We start from the raw sequence: 21,078 nt of genomic DNA, 5'->3' as shown, positions 1-21,078 counted from the left end.
CACTGTCAAGCAACAAAGAGGTTTAGAGGTAGAGTTGCCACATTTCCCCTTCACTTAAGATACAGTAGTTTCCGAATTCCTTCTTGTTTTAAGTTTTAGAGATAATATAAATACATTTATAAATAATATATAACATATGACTTATAAATAAAAATTTTAGTATTTAACAAAATATGAATATAAACTTATTTTAAATATAAAAATGGTATCGATAAATGCACCTAGCTCAGTGCAAGGTACCATAAAAGCAGTAACAAATACCTCTTGTAGGTTTCTATTTACTAAATTATGAGATTCCAAAGAAAATAAAACCGGTATAAATGAATAAAACTGATATAATAAAAACAGCTTTCTACTACAACTCACATTTGCAGAGGGCATGCTAGGAAAAAAAAAATCTATGCAGCTTAGCCAATAAAAATACAAAGTCAAATATGTGCTTCTGCCTTTATTTTCTGTTTTTATCATTACTATGGAAATGCATCCAAATGTGGTGAGGAGGATGAGAAACCGCTAAGCACAGCGTCCTGTGGCAGGGCCGCCAGCGGGTTTCCACAGTGCAAACGTGGAGCCCCACCGGGCACGCCACCGGCCGACCATGCGGTTTCAGAATTTCAAGGGCAACAGCAGTAGTCAATGTCCCAGAACAATACTCAGAAATAACCATTCAACAAAGGAATAGTCACACTATCTGGCATCTAATCAGAAATTAACAGGCAGGCAATGCAGCAGAAAACGGTAACTCATATATGAGGGAATAAAAAACAATAAAAACCAACCTAGAACAGACACAGATGTTATAATTAATAGAAAAAGACACTAAAAACAAGAGAGAGAGAGAGAGAGACAGAGAGAGAGAGAGACAGACAGAAACAGAGACAGAGACAGAGAGACACACTAACACATAAAGATACTAATACAGCCTGGCTGGTGTGGCACAGTGGTTAAGTGTCGACCCATGCATCAAGAGGTTGCCGGTTCGATTGCTGGTCAGGGCACATGCCCAGGTTGTGGGTCCAATCCCCAGAGGGGGGCGTGCAGGAGATGTTTCTATCTCTCTCTCTCTCTCTCCCTTCCTCTCTCTTTGAAAGCAATAAAGAAAAATAATTGAAAAAGAAAAAAAAAAAAGATATGAATACAAAACAAACTGAGGAATATTTGTAATTCAAAATATTTTAGAAAGGCCTGAGAATGAGCCCTGGCCGGTTTGGCTCAGCGGTTAGAGCGTCGGCCTGCGGTCCTGAGAGACCCGGGTTCGGTTCCTGCTAAGGGCACGTACCTCGGTTGCAGTTTGTCCCCGGCCCTAGTTGGTCGTGCGGGTGGCAGCCACTCGATGTGTCCCTTCACATCGATGTTTCTCTCTCTCTCTCTCTCTCTGTTTCTCTTTCTCCCTCCCACTCTACCTGAACAAAAAATGGAAAAATGTCCTCGGGTGAGGATAAAAAAAAAAGAAAGGCCTAAGAATGAAAACTAAAATCACAAGTGACTTACCACAGAAACCTTTATATATAAGGAAGAAAAAGCCAGAGGATTTAAAAAGGAAAGGATTTATATGACAAGAACAGAGAACAAAGTTGCAGTATAATTTTACATTTGCTTTAGTAGAGGGAAAAATTTATGAATGAGTTGTAAAACACCTTGATAAATGTATACTCAATTCAACAACTTAAGTGTCGACTGAAAATACAAAGTAGCCCTGGCTGGTTTTGCTCAGTGGTTAGAGCAACAACCTGAGGACTGAAGGTTCTTGGGTTTGATCCCCAGGTAAAGGCAAGTACTTGGGTTGCAGGTTAGATCCCCAGGCTCGGTCGGGTTGTGCTCGAGGCAACCAATCAATGTGTCTCATCTCTCACACTGATGTGTCTGTCTCTCTGTCTGTCTGTCTCTGTCTCTCTCTCTCCCTTCCACTCTATCTGAAAATCAATGGAAAAACAAAACAACAACAAAAAGTAAAGACAGTTACACATATCCTAATGCTTGCTTCAAGATAAAGGTTTACAGTTTTAAAAACTGCTAAAAGGACAAAAACTTATGGACAAAGATGGTGAAATTATTTCAACTGTTGTCATTCACTCCCTCCTTAAATTATTTTAAAATACTGTAGAGTATAAAATGTACAAACTCATAAAGAAGAAAATGGGAAACAATTTATAAATAAGAAAGCATATAGCTAAGTTAGGGAGAAACTTTGCCCACCGCAAGTGAGAAAGAACCAATTAGTACTGCACATCACACCCCTCAAAAAAAGGGAGAGAAAAGGAGCATTAATGAAGGAAGGGCGAGGCGCTAAGACTGAAATTCTCACTGACACTGACTTCTCACTAAGGAGAAACTTAATCTCTATATCTCTGCCCCAAATAACTGGCTATCTAGCACTCTCTAATTCCCAGCAAAAGAAAAGAAATGAATTCATAACGAGTTCCACTTTCTAGAACTGGGTTTGAGGGGCAGTTGACGAGGTTCTTTATGCACTGAAGTCTGAGGTGTCATCTTCTCCTTCACTCCACACCCACAGCAAAGGCTGCTAGCTCAGAGACTGGGGGCAGGTGACTGAAGACCTTTCTGTGGGGACTCTAACCAGCCCAACAAACAGAAAACAATGGAAGAAAGGAAGTAACTCCAGAGCAGGAAGAAAGACTAAGAAATCTGCAGTTAAGAGAAGGTACGGTATCTTTAAATTAAGTACAGAATGCTATTAAAAGAATTCAAAACATAAGAAAACAAAAGCAAAATGAAACAAAAATATAAAAAAGAACGCCACTAAAAATATGACAGCATAAATGAAAAACTGCATAGAGTGGTTAGAGGATACAAACTGAGGAATTTTCCCTTCAACTAGAAGCAAAGACAGAGATAAAAAAAAAAGTGATTAAAAAAAAAAAAAGGTATAAAAATTACAGGTCTGGTCCAAGAAGTTCAGAAACTGAGTGACAGATGTCTCACCAAGAAAAAGGAAGCAGAAGAGTGAAAAATCATCAATATAATACACAATATAAAGCAACACTGAAGGATAAGAGCTTTCAAATGAAAAAGCCTACTGAGCTCTCACCACAATGAATAAATAAATGAGACAAGAACTAAATAAAATAAATCAACTAGAAGCACGATTAAGTACATAGCATAGTAACAGAAAATAAATACCAAAGAATCTCTCCAAGAGTAGGAAGTCGGGCCCTGGCCAGCTGGCCCAAGGACTGAAGAGTGACCAGTTTTACCACGTGGGCAGCCTCTCTGCTGAACTAGCATATTTTAACACAATCTTAGCAGACAGTCTTCATAGAACAAGACAAAGTGGGAAATTAACAGCTCTTTAAAAGTCCTGAGCCCTGGCTGCTTTGGCTCAGTGGTTGGTGCGTTGGCCTGCAGACCAAAGAGTCGCGGGTTCAATTTGGTAAAGGGCGCGTACCTTGGTTGTGATTCAGTTCCTGGCCCTGGTGGGGGGAGGCAACAAATTGGTGTCTCTCTCTCCAAATGGTGTTTCTCTCTCTCTCTCCCTCCCTCCCACTCTATCTGAAGATAAATGGAAAAATGTCCTCAGGTCAGGATTAAAAAAAGAAAAGAGTAGGAAGTTGGGGGGCAAGGGGGCAGTTACACAGCAAAGGGGGAGGAAGAACCCATGTATTCTACATCAGGCCTTATAGAATTTCATATATATATATATATATATATATTTAATCTATAACCATATCAGACTTGGTTTAAAAAAAGGTTTTGAAATAATTCTACCCAGAAGTCACATTTATCCAAATGTAGTACAGTCTAACTCAGGAAGAGTTATGTGGTTAAGTAAATTCCTTTGAAACTAGTAATTATCCAATACAAATATAATTTTTCCCTGTGTTCTTAAACAGGTAACACAGAAAATTTGGAATTGGAAAATACGACAGAAGTCTACAAAACATATCCATAGAGGCTCTCTCTGGTCCGCGGGCCAGTGCTCGAACCGCTGAGCCCAGCCGGCCAGGGCCACAGAGGCTCTGCTTCCATCATAAACACACAGGAATCAGGATAAGACAGCAGGTATGCACTTCTGGATGCCAAAACACTCACACTAAGAGTCTACTCCTGAAACTTCTCACTTCGAAAAATAATTTGGGACAAAAGAGATAGAAACAAAGCACAGAAGAGGAATAACAAAAAAAGATACACATGAAAAATGGTTACCCCTTAGAAACAGGGGTCTATGAGGCATTAATTTCTTTTTGGTTACATTTCCAATAATATTTCAAAAATCAACAACTGAGACACTATTGTAGGAAGGAAAAAAAACAAACAAACAGCTCATTATTACTAATTAGTATGTCTGTCTGTCTTACGGTCACCCAAAGCAATGTCATTTCCTGTCACCTGCCACCAAATCTCAGTGATACAGAACACTGGGTTACACTTTCCGCACATTCCTCTCCACCATTTCTAGATCTCCAAATTAGACTGCCACCTGGTATGTCTATCATTGTCGCTAAAGCACTCTCAACTCAACATGTCCAAACTACAGCTCATTATATATCACTTCTCCAAACTTGTCCACAATTTATGTCTCAGCTATTATTAATCCTGAGTTTTTTAAATGTGGATTTTTAAAAGTTGAGGACAAGGACTGACTGATTTTGTAGCAAAATATTTTGAAATGGTAGCCAATCAGCTTACTTGTGCCTGGAGAGCGCCTGCTCACATTCACCCACTCCTTTCCATCCACACCGACTGCAGGTGCCATTTCATGCTCACTGTCCCACGAGACCCTCGCCTTCACTCCAAACTGTAAATAAACCGGCCCCGTCCCAAACATAGACTGTGATACCAATAACTTTATGCAAGCTACCATCCATGTCCAGAATGCTTTCTTCTTCTTTAATATTTACTTTATCTCTTGCTCTAAGAAAAATACTATAACTCATGCTTATTAAGTGCTTGCTTTATTCTAGCTATTCGAAAGTTTGATTCCAGTGAAATATGAACCATGTCTCACTGACTTTTATATTCTGAACAGTATGTGTACACTGGCTTTACACATATATGGCCTTAAACAAATATTTACTGAATTCAACAAATGGGCTTTTATTATTTAAGAGCATCATTAAAATCAATTATCCAATCATGCATTAACATATTGCAGATTTCCACACAGTGCTCTGCTGTATTCTTTACTACTTGGTCTGTTTACATTATATTAGACTGCTATTAGTCTCCCCTTATCATATATGTTGACTCTGGGCCCACCTCTTTTTGACCTATTTAAGTTGCCAGTTAACCCTGACCATCTTTAGCCCTGTCTTTTGTTCTTGTTCTCTTACTTCCAGTCAACTCTCCCAGACTTTCTACAGTGCTGAGGTCTGATTTTCATGTCCCCAAAAGACAAAGCATTTCTTTTTATTCTAACACCTCTTTACTACCTTGTTTCAATGTATCAGGAGTATAGGGTCAAAGTCTTTTTTAAACTACAAGACTAAAGTTATACCTTAATATAACAGAGCAAAGTGACATCAAAAACAAATATATACAATTACTATGTGTATAAACATGTTCAAAGCACAAAACCACTAACCTTTTGATTTAAGGGAAGCTGAAATGACAGGACAGCATTTGAGGAAATAAAATACAGCTTTATTTATATAGTAAAGTTTAGTAGCACATAAAACAACTTTATAATAACATCCACACCTGATTATAGAGCAGTTAAACGTGATTACTGATGATACTTTATTATGGGTCTACATTCTTGACAAGTATACTATGAAGAAATAAATTTCAAATAACTCAAGTCTTTCAGGTGATGATAAAGAAACTGAGAAATGAAAATGATGATAGCAACTAAACTTTTATTAAACATACTGCTTGCTGAGTACTATGTTAAGAAATATAAAAACACCATCTCATTCAATCCTCCTAACAGTCATGAGTACAGCACTATTTTTCTTACTAACATGTTAATGAGGAGGTTGAAGCAGACATGCCTTGCCCAAGTCACACATCCAGCAAGGTGTTCTACAGGTCAGACTTTTAGAGGTTGCACTCACAGCAACTAATTCCTAATGCAAGATGTCACCTACACAAGAGCCCTAAAATTAACCAAATTTCCCCAAATAGCCTCATATATTAGTAACAGAGCCAGAAAAGGAACACTGAGATTCTGAATTTTCAGAATTTTTTCTACTCTGCCATTTACTTTTAAACATTTTATTTATTTTTTCATGAAATTCTAAGCACATCTTGTCCTCAAAGAATTTCAGATATGGTAGAAACTTTTGATGCAGATAAACAAATTAATTGAGATTATTTGGTAAATTTGGTTTGTTTGTTTTAAATACTGGTCCTATCTCCTAGTTCCATGGCAAGTGCTCTTTCTCAATAAATGAATTCCTGAATAAGTCACATGAAGAACAGTATTGAAAACTGACAGCGAAGCAATGGTTAAAGAAATCTCTCAATACCTACAAAATGCTTTTTTCTGAGCTGAGCGAAGTGCCTGTCAGATTTCACAGCACAGACATACAACAATGATAAGCCAACAGGCTCTTTCACAGAATCCTCCCAAGTGTCAACAGGTGAGATTCTGAAAACTAATTATTTGGTCTTAATACACAGTGCATGCATATATATACACACATGTATCTATCTCAAACATTACTACCAAGTTAGGGTATTTAAAATCACTACCCTGGAAGAAATTCTAACCATTACTTTTCAATAAAACATCATTTATTTCATTTTTGAAGCTGCTGTTTACAGTGATATAAAAATATTTTTTTAAAAAACATCCTCAACATTTGAGAAACTATTACTTTTGATTGACTTTTGATTAAAAACAAAAAATACCCAATGAATCACACCCTATGAAGTTTTAAATTATGCTCTAATTACAGTATCTGTTTGAACAACAAAGTAATTCTATAACATAAAGCATCAGAACACACTGATTGTCCCAACCCCTACTGAGAGACTCTTTTAATTATAGATGTGTAGTTAAGCAAATGAGCACAAGACTTCTCTCCTACTGTGCTCTTAATGTGAAAGTTCATATACCCAAACCTCCCAGACAGGAATTCAAGTGTCATATATTTAAGGAGACTAAGGTTCCAATAACATTTATGAATATATACATTTTAAACAATGTGACAAAGCTTACACATATATCTAACCATTTCCAGTAATTTAGGAAATATTACTGAGAAACTGGACATAAAGTGATTTGACACAATTGTTCACTGACTTCTTCTAGTTATAAAGTTGACCTCAAAAATTTTTTAATTTGAACTTTAGTCAAAAAACAATGTTTTCAAAGCAAATTATTTTCTAATAATATATGAAGATTATAATAATTTTATGTTCAGGTTGTTGAAATCATCATCTAGAAGTTTTTATAGGCAACAGAAATTTAATATACGCTTACTAAATTAGGCACAACTAAACAATTTGCTAAATTCAAAGAACATTATTGTTTTATGTCAATAATTTTTCAAGTTAAAAACAAAAGGAGTATTCTCAATACTGTTCCTTCACAAGAAACACCTATCTCCTACAATTACAACACTCAGAGACTGCCAGGTATCGACCTCCTTGCAATTTTCATACATTAATTTAACTGCAATTAATGTAGATCCAGACTAAACATAAATCCCCATTTCTAGACAAATATTATTGGTCTGTCACAATGATGACCAAAACTAAGATTTCTCTGGATCAGAGCTACTTACAGTTGTGTGAAAACAACGCTGAACATGCCATTTGAGAATGGAGTAGAACAGCACCAGGCAGGTGGCCGAGTTGGCTGGACATTGTTCCGTACACCACAAGGTTACAGGTTTGATACCACTGGGGTGTGTACAGGAGGCAACCAATTGATGCCCTCCCTCCCCCAGCCTCCATTCCTCTCTAAAAACCCATAGAAATATGTCCTTGAGTGAAGATAGGAAAAAAAGGAAGAAAGAATAGAAATAATGATCTGGTGGAAAATCCTTATGGAAACTTTGGGCTGAGTTACTACTGGGAAATATATGCACCTCAGTTTCCTCATCTGTAAAACAAAGGTAAGTACAGTATGAATGTCACAGCATTGTGATGAGTTCTAAATGTATTGTTTATATAACACACAGAAGAGTGCCGAGCATCTCCTAAGAGCTGTGCAATGGATGTGACCATGGTTTGAACAGGCTGCTATCTAAGATCAGAGGGATAAATGACTGTAGGAAATGACATAAGCATGATTATCGAGAAGGGATAACTACAACAAATAAACTAACGTGACCAGAGGTTATAATTTAGAAAAATAAATTGAAAAAGTACTGTAGGGATAAAGAACACTAGCTTAAGATAACCCATTTTTTAATTAACTTAGTCAAAAATATATTAAACATATTAAATAAAAACACATTATTTTTAAATACAATTTTTAGGAGAAAGCAGCGTACCACAGATCCCCTGTAATCTTGTGGCCGTACCTGGAGGAGGCTGAGCAGGTCAGACCACTGGGCAGAATACCCCACCCCAGGTCTGGACCCGAACAGACAACAAGGGAGGACAACGATCATTTCCCAGAAACAGGGTGAACTGTGATTATTTCAGAAGCTCTATGCAAAACAGACTAAAACAACAGTAAAAGGAATGTATAAAAAATGAATGAAATTGAAGAGTTCAAATACTACTACTTTCACTGTATTTTCCCAAATCACCCCTCTGTCAGAATTCACCTCCCCCACCTTCCTTCCGTGGGATTCTATGACTATATAATGAAACTTAATACTGTGCTGAACTCTTCTGCATCCGGTAGACAGAGTAGTAAACATCTAGAGAGCGAGAAGGTTTCTTTACATTTTTTTTCTATTACTCATTTAAATATGCCTAAATAAGTGTCTGGTACAGTCCTGGCTGGATGGTTCTGTTGGTGGAGCGATGTCCTGTTCAAAGTAATGGCACTGTGAATACTTATTGCCTAAATATTAATTCACAGCTGCCTTTATGTAATCTTGAACCTATGAGTGATAAACAACATAAAAAAACCCTCCACAGTTTTACAGAACCACGACTTTAATTTATGGCTGCTGATTTAGAAATTGCATGTGTGTGTGTGTATGTGTGTTGGGGGGCGGGGGGACTATATTGCCAGAACTTGGTAAGGAAAAGAGCACGTAATTTATCACTGATTTACGTTCACTCCAAGGTGTTTAAAGACCTATCAAGTATTCATATTTCTTTTTTTTTTTTATCCTCACCCGAGGATATTTTTCCATTTTTTGTTCAGATAGAGTGGGAGGGAGAGAGAGAGAGAGAAACATCGACGTGAAGGGACACATCGAGTGGCTGCCACCCGCACGACCAACCAGGGGACAAACTGCAACCGAAGTACGTGCCCTTAGCGGGAACTGAACCCGGGTCTCTCCAGACCACAGGCCAACGCTCTAACCGCTGAGCCAAACTGGCCAGGGCTATTCATATTTCTTTATTGATAACTGAAGTGTTAAGTTTGCTCCAAATCCTAAATCATTTGCTTATTACAAAATAGAGCAAATAAAAAGAATTGGTCAAACAGGAAGGCAACAAACAAGATGGACTGTCCCCACTCACGTCCTTCCAGAGGTGAGCAGGGTACATGAAACAGAGAAGAAAGGACACACACACGGATGCAGCTTTCTTCAGCACCATACTTCAGTCGTCTCTGTAACACTGAGCAGCCATTCTTATGTTCATCTATTTATTTAATAAATTCAGTTTTTCTACTCTACAGAAGGCACTCTGCTAGTAAACAAGATGTGTAACAGGTAACAGGACAGACATGCACCTTTCAAGCAACTTACAGACTAGCAAGGAAGACATATATGAAATCAGTAATAACTATTTATTTTCTATTAAGATGAGTGACACATCAAAATTCACTGTGCTATAAAAGCACATACTATGGCCCGGCCAATGAGGCCCAGTGGTTGAGCACTGACCCATGCACAAAGAAGACATTGGTTCAATTCACAGTCAGGGCACATGCCCCGGGGTTTCAGGATCAATCCCCAGTAGGCAGCGTGCAGAAGGCAGCTGATGATGTTTCTCTCTCATCAATATTTCTATCTCCCTCTCCCTTCTCTCTCTAAAAATCGTGCCTACTACGCCTGAGAGATCTGGGTGATACGACAACTATCTCCTGGAAATTTACCCCCTCATTTGTAAAGATTATAGGGTTTAGCATAAGCTTTTACAGACCACTACAAGCTTCTTACAAATTTTAAAAACATGAACCCCAACACCAAAAGGTTTTCATTAATAGGGAGGAATGTTCACAGTCATTCATGGTGCATTATCTGTATACAATCAAAGCTATGATGAAACAAAGAAACCAGCATGGACTTGTTCCTGAACGAGTGATACTTCCTCAAGAACGCGGGGCTCAGGCAGCTCCTCCAAGAGGTGTTCCAGAGGAAGGCATTATCCCGGGAGAGGACAGGTCTCTGCACTGTCACCCCTGCAGACCTTCCAGTGGGATGAGAGGTGGAGGTGGAAGACATACTGATGTTCTTGACCCTGTACACAACTAAATGAATGTGTCTGTCTTTAGTTTGTAACAAAAGTTTTTAAAGTAAAAAGAATTACAATGTGTTGCTTTCAGCTACAAGAGTCGAAATGTTTCAAAAAATTAAAACATTTATAAAAAGAACTACAAAAGTTACAGTAAGCTAAGGTTAATTTATTAGTGAAACAATATTTTTCATAAGTTTCGCGTAGCCTGAGCTGATAGTGCTCAAGAAGCCTACAGGAACGCAGAGCGATGCCCGAGGCCTTTCCACTCACTCACCACTCACCCAGAGAAACTTCCAGTCCTAGGAGTTCCATTCATGGCATCATGTACAGTGTATCATTTTATGTTCTATACTGTATTTTTACTGAACCTCTTCTATGTTTAGATCCACCAAATACTTACCATTGTGCTACAACTGCCTGCAGCATTCAGTCTAGGAACATGTTATACAGGCTTGCAGCCCAGGAGCAACAGGCTATACATGCAGCCAAGGTGTGCCTAAGTGCATTCTATGATACTCGTATGATGAAATAGCTAAGGATGCATTTCTCAGGATGTATCCATGTCATTAAGTGACATGTGACTGTATTAATTAAAGTGATATCTTTCTTATAACCCTTCACTATAATTTGATAAGCAAAACAAAACCATAAAAGTGATATAGTTAATGCAGCACAGTATATTATATAATGCAATTTTCCTTCTCTCTTAAAGATGCTAAACTATTTTCATTCCATATGGGTACCTCTGAAAAACAACCAACCCAGAGTTAAGACTGGTAAGTACATTCAAAGATGTTAATAAATTGAAAACATTTAAAAATTATTCTTCAAGGAAGTTGCTAGCATGATTTAAATGAGTTTCAACACAGTCTGAATACCAGCAAGCATCAATACAACTCACAGAACCACTTAAAATATTTGCATCTAATAGGTGGACAAGCTAAAATTATAATTTTCAAAATACTGTAGTCTCTTTTTTGCCCCCCCCCCCACTCTATAGGGAGGGGTTTTAATAGGCAAAAGTAGCTAGTTGCATAATGTTTTTGTTTTGTTTTTTAGAATTAATGATGCTTCCAACATTTATCATTTCCCTAAAAAAAATTTTTTTTCATTCCATTTTGGTAACTAAAACCTGGCCTGTTACACTAATGAGTTTTTACCTTTACAAACTGTCACTTTATGTTTTATATTATTATTGAATGTTATAATTGACGCTCAAGTTAAATGTTAACAATTTATTGCTATTTTTACATTTCATTGTAACTACCTGATAGTTCAACTGTAAGAGCCAAGAAAAGAGTACTCTCTTAGCAGAATTTAAAAAGTTCACGGAACCCATGTTTTGTTTTATTTATTAGAAATTATTTCAAGCATATTCAAGTTTCAGAAATACTGAACTAAAGTGAAACTCTTTTATTTTATTTTATTTATTTTTTTTATCCTCACTCGAGGACATTTTTCCATTTTTTGTTCAGGTAGAGTGGGAGGGAGAAAGAGGAACAGAGAGAGAGAGAGAAACATCGATGTGAAAGGAACACATCGAGTGGCTGCCACCCGCACAACCGATCAGGGCCGGGGACAAACTGCAACCGAGGTACGCGCCCTTAGCGGGAACCGAACCCGGGTCTCTCAGGACCGCAGGCCGACGCTCTAACTGCTGAGCCAAACCGGCCAGGGCTAAAGTGAAATTCTTTTAAATTCCTCTGTTATCACATGGCATCCATTTAACTATATGTTATTATTTCTTTCAAAGACTTGGTAAGAGCTTTAAAATCTTTCTACGGTGACCAAGATAATGTTTCCAGTACCCAAGGATTAGTTCATTGCTTGTTCACTAGTGATTAAAGGCATATTACCTAACACAAGAGATTTACGTAGACAGGAAACCCAAATCCACGCTTTCAGAATATCCCTGGCTCCCCCACTTCCTCTTAATTAACAAAGAAACAGATGTAACAGAAGCTATTTACCACCCAACTGAAGCATGAAAGCAATGAAACAAACTTTATGACAACGTATGAAATCATTATAATGCTTATGAATTAAGCTGCCATTAACAATTAATGTGGTTAATTTTGAGGATGAGGGTCAATGTAAATAATCATTATAATAGGAGAAAACATCTTTTTGAAAATGACCGTAGATATGATACATAAGGATCTATCAACTGCCTATATTCTAAAACAATAAAAAAAATACTGAGGTCCGACAGGTGTGGCTCCGTGGTAGAGCGTCGACCCATGCACCAAGAGGTTGCGGGTTCGATTCCCATTCAGGACACATGCCCAGGTTGTGGGCTTGATCCCCAGTGGGGGGCGTGCAGGAAGTGGCCAATCAATGTTCTCTCTTGTCGATGTTTCTGTATCTCTCTCCCTCTCACTTCCTTTCTCTCTAAAAAATCAATAAAGGAGAAAAAAAAAAATAATGAGGATAATAGCATTAACCTTGTTTTATAGATGAGGAGACTGATTTAGACAGAGAAAGTGACTTAAGTCCTTCAACCACTAAGTAAGTGACCCAGAAACTAAAAGCAACCTGACTCTCTCAAGCCCTCTCTAAACCATGGAGCAATGGGAGCACCCTAACTGAACACTGGGAGCACCCTAACTGAACACTGGGAGCACCCTAACTGAACACTGGGAGCACCCTAACTGAACACTGGGAGCACCCTAACTGAACACTGGGAGCACCCTAACTGAACACTGGGAGCACCCTAACTGAACCTATTCCTGTCGTAGGTCCATGTGAAACCTGACGTGTCTCAGGTCCCCTGTGTCAAGCTCTCTCAGGAGCTCTTTCTTCCTGAATTTCTCCAGCAGTCCTAACTCATCTGATTCTGATTAATGACACATTTTCATAAAGCAACTTTATATAGTCATGAATCTCATCTTTTAATTTCTACTATAGGCTAAAGTTAGGATTCCTGTCCAACACTTTTTAGAGTATTCTTCACACTCAAAAACACCATGTTCAGTGAACACCACCTTTTTACCTAATTAAGCTCTCTAATTTTATCTACACAGCAGAACATGTACCAATACATCCTCACGGTGAACAGAAAGCATGGGGACTACTTTATGCAACTCTAACAAGAATGAAAATACTGAGTAAGTCGAACACATGCAAGCCTCTGCAAACACCTGATGAATTTGGAAAAGCTGGAAACAGGTGAATTATTGGGCCTTCCTAGGCTCACCTCGCAGGATCTCGCCAAAATACAAAACTGACGTTCTATAGGGAAAAAAATAGACTTATAAATAGAATTCACTTGATTGTCTTTGAAAAACAGAGCATTTTATTGTAATTCTTCCATGCTGAATTCTTAGTTACCAGGAACTATTACACAATAAAGTTTAACTTTCAAAGTCAGCAGGTCATAAAATGCAAACTACACATACAAATTTAACTTTAATGTTAACAATTAGTAATGCCTAAATGTATATTTCTTATTCAAAGAAATATAATATCCTTTAATAACCAAAATAAAGGAAGTTGCTATTTAAGAAGAAAAGTTAGTTATCTGGGTATGTCAACTTAGGCTGAACTCAACGCAGTGCCAGAATTCCATTCTAGAGTGTTTCTAGTTACATGAGCAATAAGGCGTATTCCTTCCCAAGAGCTGGAGGACGAAAGGGGGACAGTGGTCATTTTGTAGGATGTACACACCTTCTCTCAACTATTCAATCAAACCCTAATTTGGTGCTGCTGTGAAAGGGTTTGGTAGATGTAACTGAAGTCACTCACCAGTTGACTTCAATCAAAAGGGGTGACTATCCTGGGTGGGCCTGACTTGCTCAAATAGAAGCCCTTAAAGAGGGACCAGGCCTTCTCTAGACTCAAGCTACTCCAAACACCAAGTGAGTCCACAGCTGCTCTCCCTTCCCCCTGGATTTCCTTCCTGACTGCCTGTCCTGGACCCTTGAGGCGCAGACCTAATGTGAAAGCCCAATGCCTCATAATAAATTATTTTGTGTTTCTCTTCTGTTGCTCCTCTGATTGAACCCTGACTTATACACTTTCCATTAAAGTTTCACCATCATACAAATTATAAAATATAAAGTATCTCATTAAGCGACTAACGCCATAATTATAGCCTATGCCATGAAAGCAAGTGGCTAGCCTTGGTCAATGTGTGTTCTGAAGTAGTCATAGTATGTTTAGCAGTATTTTTAGGCTAATAATTTTAAACTGTGCCCTTTATTCAACATCACAATTTCAAGTTGGGGTATATACTGAAGTACTGGGTTAAACATTCCTTTCATTATCACATAATATACTCTTACATGAAGAAACCAGAATTCCATCTCACCCTATATGGCTACTTCAAACTTTTTATTATTTAAACAACGCTGCAGTGAATCTGCTCATGTCCATTTTCCAAAACACATAGTAGGTTTCTTAAGAAACAGACAAAGAGTGGAGTTCCCATAGATACGATTTGTTTTTAAAATTCAGTATTAACAGACTGTCAAATTGCTCTCCAAGGCAGATGTACTAATTTACACTCCTGAACTTAATGCATGGGAGTTCATGTTTCCCCACATCCTATACATTGGTAGCATTTTCATCTTTGACAACTCAATGGGTATCAAGTGGTACATCACTCTCACTGTAATGTGTATTAATGCCTGAGTATTAGCATCTCTCATATCTTTACAGTTCATTCTGGTTTGCTATTCTGTGAGTTGCTTAGTCACTATGAATCTGTGATCTTGTTTTTATTTTTGAATGAATTCTTTACATATTCTCAATACAAACGCTTTCTGTGGCTTGCCCTGCAACAATTTATGATGTCTTTTGTAAAACAAACCCCCACCCTTGGCAATGTAGCCATATCTATCCATCTACCTTTATGGCTTTTCTAGTAAGTAATCCTTACATACTTACCCTGAAGTCACAAATACATTCTCCTACAGTTTCTTCTAATGGTTAATTTTTTTGCTTTTCATTTTTAGGTGTTTAATTCATCTGGAACTTCTTTTTGCATATACAAACCCAACGATCCTAACATTACTTACTGAATAAGTCTCATTTTTCATTTCACCGTGTCTACCCCTTCTTTCCACACAATACATAAATATTGGAATAAAATCACTCTCAGCTTATTAATCCCACTGATCTAACTGCTGTCCCCCAGTAATATAAACTATTAATAAAATGGTAAAAATTAAATGCACTTAAGCCACTCCTCCAATGTTTTACTTTCTTTTAGAATTGCTCTAATTATTCATAGAAAGTTTCACTATCTTAAAAATTCTGAAATCAATTCAGTTCAAAATGAAAAAAGTTATATCATTTTCTAATAAAAGATAATTTCTTATATTTTATTGACTATAAAGTCTGATTCACCAACAAATCATATATTTTAAATATATAATTTGTTGCATTTTCCATGCTTTAAAAAATATGTCCAGTATTTCTAACTTGGCCATTTTCATTCTTAATATTGTCTTACAGTACTGTCACCTATTCTAAGATATTTAAAAAAATATGTCCCCATCTCTGCAACCTGGTATGTATGCCATACTAATGCCGTCAGCTAGGCCACAGCAGGCCACAGCCGCAGGCCTGGCCCACTGCTGGGAGAGGCAGTCCGCCACAAGCCCAGCAGAGCCCTTCTTGCTCCCTGGGATCTATCTCCTCAAACTGAGCAGTTTCTGTAGTTAGTCATACAGGGAACTAAGCAGGTCGTTTCCCCCCCCCCCCTCCCGCCCCCAGGGAAGGAGGTTGCATTGTCTGCTTCTTATTCACAAGTGCTAGGTAGTACCTGGCCCCAGTTCATCTTCAGCAATGCAGTTCAATGAAAGTTTAGTAAGCTGGGGACGGGCCCAGGGAATCAGGGAAAATATGATCACGTTCTGCTACTGCTTTTGCTGTGAATAATCAAGTATGGTCTCAAAACCGCAAGTCTCAGGTCTTTCACCAGCATCCTTAAAACTGTTAGCTTACAAGCAGGATAAATCAGACCCTTTACTGTACTTGACAACAATGCGTATTAAAATCTGCAATAGCAAGGGGAGAAAAACTCTAGGGATGAATAACAGAGTACTCCTTTAAAAATGCTGCATCATCGCCCTGGCCGGTTTGGCTCAACGGTTAGAGCATCAGCCCGCGGTCCAGAGAGACCCAGGCTCGGTTCCCGCTAAGGACACATACCTCGGTCGCAGTTTGTCCCCGTCCCCAGTTGGGTTGTGCAGGAGGCAGCCACTCGATGTGTCGTTTCACGTGGATGTTTCTCTCTCTCCCTCTCTTTCTCCCTTCCACTCTATCTGAACAAAAATGGAAAAATGTCCTTGGGTGAGGATGAAAAAAAAATTAAATTAAATTAAAATGCTGCATCATCACCATGCCTTCTACCATGGACTATCATGTGGCATAAAAAACAGGACTGAGTAAGGTGATAAAACGCTGAGAAAGCCTTAGAAACTTATTAATCTCACTTACAGTTTCTTTTTCATATACAACACAAAATATAAAGACAGGATTAAGTAAGTCTATATATAATTACAAATTCCATGTGAATAGCAAGCGTTCTATCCATTCATTTGGTTTATTTTGTTCATTAGATTCCACACACGCGTGAACTGCCTATCTACCTAGCCACCCCACTTCTGGGAATATATCTGAAGAAACCCGAAACACTAATTTGAAAGAATAGATGCACCCCTATGTTTATTGTAGCGTTATATATAATATAACGTTATATATAATATATAATATAATATAAAATATATATAACGTTATATATAATATAAGTCTTTCTCTGACTGGCTTATTTCACTTAGCATAATGTTCTCCAGGCCCATCCATATTGTCACAGGGTAAAATTTTCTTCCTTTCTACAGCATAGTAGTATTCCATCGTAGAAATATACCATAGCTTTTTTTATCCACTCATCTACTGATTGGATACTTAGGCTGCTTCCAAACCTTGGCTATTATATATAACGCTACAATAAACATAGGGGTGCATCTATTCTTTCAAATTAGTGTTTGGGGTTTCTTCAGATATATTCCCAGAAGTGGGGTGGCTAGGTAGATAGGCAGTTCCATTTTTCTTAATCAGTTTTATACAAGTTTATCTTTTCTGTAAAATTTCAAAGAAATATGTTTTATTTGAATCATCAATAATATTTAGTATATTTTCTATGTATTAAATTTGGCTTTTACTTCTTTCTTATCCTTTGCTTTCATCCACATTCTTTTCGATCCTTATGTCAAAATGTACCTATTTTATGACCAACCCCTGATTTTGGACTCCAGCTCGGTTCCGCTGTGACTGAAGCACCTGTGATTGTTCCAGCCTTCTGCACTCTGCCGAGGCTTCCCTGGCCCAGCACAGTCAATCCAGCAAGGCTGAATTATGCCATTGTTGGGTACAATGTTCTGTTTTTAGAAATTAGGTCAAGTTTGGTAGTTGTGTTGTTCAGATCCTCTATATCCTTGAGCTTTTGTCTGCTTATTGTACCAGTTATTTAGACTTATCTTAAAATTATGACTGTGAATTTATGTTTCTCTCCTTTTAGTTCTGGTAATTTTCACTTCATATATATTTAAACTGTGCTATTTGGTATACACAAATTTAAGTTCATACTCTTTTCTTGTTGTAGTGATTTTTCCATAACATAGAATTTCCTATATAAGCAATCAGGAAGTCTGAAAACAGACTTCTACTTCTTTCTATTCTGTATGCCCATTTCTTTCTTTTTTTAAAAAAAATCTTATTGCACTTGTTAAGACCTTGAATACAGATTGGAATAAAAATGGTGACTGCAAACATCCTTGATCTTGGAAGAAATGCACTGATCTTTCCACGGCTGAGTATATTACGACAGTCATGTACTACATGACAACATCTCAGTCAACGACAGACTGAACAAAAGACGGTGGCATTCCAGTTCGCCTAGATGTGCAGTAGGCTATATGTACCACCTAGGTTCGTGAAGGTGTACCCTGTGATGTGCCACATCAACAAATTCGCTGAAGGAAACATTTCTCAGAACCTATCCACATCATTGAGTGATCCATCATTTTTAGGTTTTTTTCACAGATGAACTTTATCAAATTGAGAAAGTTCCCTTTTATTCTTAGTTTTCTGGTTTATTTTATTATGAAAGTGTATTAATTTTTGTCCAATCCTTTTTTATGTATCTATTGAAATAATCATATAGTATTTTTTTTAACCTTTATTCTATTGATTACGGTGAATTATACTGATTAATTCCCAGATGTTAAATGAATCTTGCACTGCCAAGATATACACCATTTGGTATCAATGTAGTACCTTTTGGGTAAATTACTGGATTCAATTTACTAAAATTTTATTAAGAATTTCTGCATCTGCCCTGGCCGGTTTGGCCCAGTGGTTAGAGCATCGTCCTGCAGTCCAGAGAGACCCGGGTTCAGTTCCCGCTAAGGGCACATACCTCAGTTGCAATTTGTAACCGGCCCTGGTTGGATTGTACGAGTGGCAGCCACTCGATGTATCCCTTCCATGTTGATGTTTCTCTCTCTCCCTCCCACTCTATCTGAACAAAACATGAAAAAATGTCCTCAGGTGAGAAAAAAGAAAAAAAGAATTTCTGCATCTATTAAGAATATGGTAATAAAATATCCTATTCTATATCTTTTATGAAAGACTTTATATAGAAATTAGTGCCACCTACTGTGCTTGACCCCAGCTAAAATCCAGGCAAATAAATATAAACTTCTCGACTCCAAGGGCTAACTCCACTCCAGTTCTCCTTGTATTCACTCCCCAGTGCCCTGGGCTTTGTATAATACAAGGAGTAGCCCTGTATTATATACACATTTTAGAGTTGCTTTCTGCCGTCAGTAAGTCTGATAGTACTTTACTCATTCATAACTGAAAACAGAAAGTCTAAAGTTCTTGTTTCAAAGCTCATTTTTCCAGAGGGATAACAACAATCCAGTATTCAATCAACAGGCAGCTTGGCCCCGATTCTAGCTACGATACTCTCTCCCGCTACCATTACCTAGGTGGCAGTCATAGCTTTGAGCCTCTAATCACAGGCAGCACAGCCCACCCCAAACCCAGTTTACTTCTGTGAAACTGGCTCCAATATCCATTACCCATACTCAGAGTCGATTTCCTGGCCATCCCAGACCTTAGCGAGGCTTCCATTTCAGCCCTTGCTTATAGCTCTGTGTTTCTGATTCATGGGGGGAGGGGAGGACGACACACCAAACATATTATGCAACACTGCTACTAGGCAATATAAATTATAAAACACAACACTGAAAGAACTAAAATTATGTATAAAAATAAAATTAATTTAACAGTAGAGATGAAGAGGGCTCCAGTGATTAACTCAAATACAAGACACTAAAGGTCATAGTAAGCATTCTTGAGTGTCTATAATATGCTAGGCACTATGCATATTACAGAGATGATTAAGATACACTCTTAAAACTCTATGATCCACCAAAAAATATGCTAAGTGATTTAAAGGAAATATTAATATGTATGGGATCAGTGCACGGGAAACAACTAATTTAATCTGAATATATTGTCTAAGACTTAGAAAAGGAATTTGAAAGAGCCAAATAGGATCCAAAACATAGATTAGGCACTTGGAAACGTTGCAGAGGTCACAGATGCGGTGGTTTTTAAAGGGCACTACTCCTTGTTTGTGCAATGAAACTTCCTGTCTTCAGATGTCCTTCAAAAGGTTTGGGGTTTTTAACCATAAAATTCTCATGCACTCTGATTTTACTAATTGATCCCTCTCAGTTACATAGTTTTTTGTTTTTCTTTTAATTTATTTTATTTTCCCATCACCATTTATGCCCTCTATGCCCTCTTCCACCTTCACCACCCTCTCCACTCCCCACTGTTGTCTATGTCCATGATTTCTTTTCCCCCCTTTTTGCTCAGTCTCTTCACCCACCAACCCTACCACCAGAGCTCTCTAGCTATGAGTCTGTCTCTATTTTGCTTGGTAGTTCAGTTTGTTCATTAAATTCCATATATGAGTGAAATCATATTGCACAGTTTTATAAAATAACTCTCCAAGTATATTATGTAACCAGACCAACAGCAGAAATGTCAACTCAATTAGGAAAACCTCACAAGAAAAACTAAATTCTTTGTAATAACTTTTCTCACTTAATGAAGTTTATTAAAATATGTCTTTTTTCCCAAATTATTAGGAAATTGAATTTTCAAAAGGCCAAGAATAAGCAGCGTTTTAAAAATGAAGCTTGAGAGTGTCTGAATTCAGAAGTATTAAGCTTTTTTAAAGGAGAGGAAAAATAAGTGAATTTATATATAAAAGCTACATTTAAAATGACAATGGCAATATATAAGTTTAAAAGTTCACCCTAAACAGACTTTTTTTTTTTTTTTTTAATTAAATTCAAAATACAGTGGACTTCCTTTGTAAACACAGAAACTTTAAGAGGACACAAATATCAGGAACTCTTAAAGAAACCATCAAGTTTCACCTAAGCATTTAATATTTTGTATTGTCTAATCATGAATGCTTTATTTTAACTTTGGCCTCAGGCTGAACCTTCTTGTCTCAAGAAACCACTTTAGATATAAATATTTAAGCTT

The 21,078-nt window shown here is 37.6% G+C and overlaps 1 protein-coding gene across 5 annotated transcripts in view; it reads right to left on the bottom strand.

Moving 5' to 3' along the window:
* Positions 1-21,078, bottom strand: part of QKI (QKI, KH domain containing RNA binding) — a 138,778-nt gene that overhangs the window by 37,281 nt on the left and 80,419 nt on the right. The window lies entirely within an intron of this gene.

Source organism: Molossus molossus, unplaced genomic scaffold (assembly GCF_014108415.1).
Source record: "Molossus molossus isolate mMolMol1 unplaced genomic scaffold, mMolMol1.p scaffold_m16_p_8, whole genome shotgun sequence".
Classification (NCBI taxonomy): domain Eukaryota; kingdom Metazoa; phylum Chordata; class Mammalia; order Chiroptera; family Molossidae; genus Molossus; species Molossus molossus.
Note: the sequence above shows the minus strand (reverse complement) of the source record. Positions and strands in the feature narration are given on the sequence as shown.